Below are 1246 nucleotides of genomic sequence, written 5' to 3'. Positions count from 1 at the left end.
AGAAGTAGCGTCCCTGGACGAAAGCATCGCGGTAAACATTGTGAGAGCTCTACTACACTACTACTCGTGACGGTATAGTTTGCTTGTTGATCGCCGTCAAGCTGTTGAAAAATACTAAGCCTAGAAAGCGAAATTTTTCAGGACAACTGTACCCAAATTATGTATTATTTTTTACTTTTTTCTTTCAAAATTTAGAAGTTTTAATTTTGACAAAATGTATCTCAGGCACTTCCAACTGATCCACAGATTTAAGAAACAGTAATTTATTTTTGTAAAAAGGTATTGACCAGCAAAAAAAATAATTAAATTTTGGGCTCAGTACATCTGGACTGCTGGCTGACGAGAATGCTAACAGAGGTAGGCCTACCGGATTCCCCGGATAAATTATATGGAGGTTCAATTTCTGATATGAGTATGTGTATGTATGTCTATGGTATTAGGTACGTCGCCGTCGCCCATAAAACTAGGCAGAGACCCACTAGTTGGACACACCATAGACATACATATACATACTCTGAGCTAGAGACGGTAACTCATTAGGTGGACACATAGACAGTCACTCTGAGCAAGAGACCGTGGCCTACTAGTTGTTAACACCGTAGAAACACACTCTGAGCGAGAGACGGTGACCCATTAGGTGGGTGGACACATAGACAGACACTCTGAGCAAGAGACGGTAACCCATTAGGTGGACACATAGACAGACACTCTGAGCAAGAGACGGTAACCCATTAGGTGGACACATAGACAGACACTCTGAGCAAGAGACCGTGGCCTACTAGTTGGTCACACCATAAACATACATACACATACTCTGAGCAAGAGACCGTGGCCTACTAGTTGGTAACACCATAGACATACATACACATACTCTGAGCAAGAGACCGTGGCCTACTAATTGGTCACACCGTAGAAACACACTGAGCGAGAGGCGGTGTGTGGCAGGGGAGGGTAGGGTCGGTCTGTCTGCGCAGGCGGCATCTTCCTCTGGTCCCCTTCTAGATCTCATTATATTTTGTTTGTTCTTTCCATTCCGTACGTGTTGGTACCTCTGTCGTAGCTCACACCACACCCCGGCTCACCCTTTAGTTCACTCCACTCTCCTCGTGTAGTGCCATATTATATCACTCTGGTCGTGTAGTGTCATATATTATCACTCTCGTCGTGTAGTGTCATATATATTTATAGTATATTATATATATCTACCTCCCCCCCTTTCCTCATTCCCCACTTCTCCCTTCTCCCT

Source organism: Aplysia californica, unplaced genomic scaffold (genome assembly GCF_000002075.1).
Source record: "Aplysia californica isolate F4 #8 unplaced genomic scaffold, AplCal3.0 scaffold00936, whole genome shotgun sequence".
In the NCBI taxonomy this organism is placed as follows: domain Eukaryota; kingdom Metazoa; phylum Mollusca; class Gastropoda; order Aplysiida; family Aplysiidae; genus Aplysia; species Aplysia californica.
The sequence above is the reverse complement of the archived record's forward strand: the minus strand, read 5'-3'. Positions refer to the sequence as shown.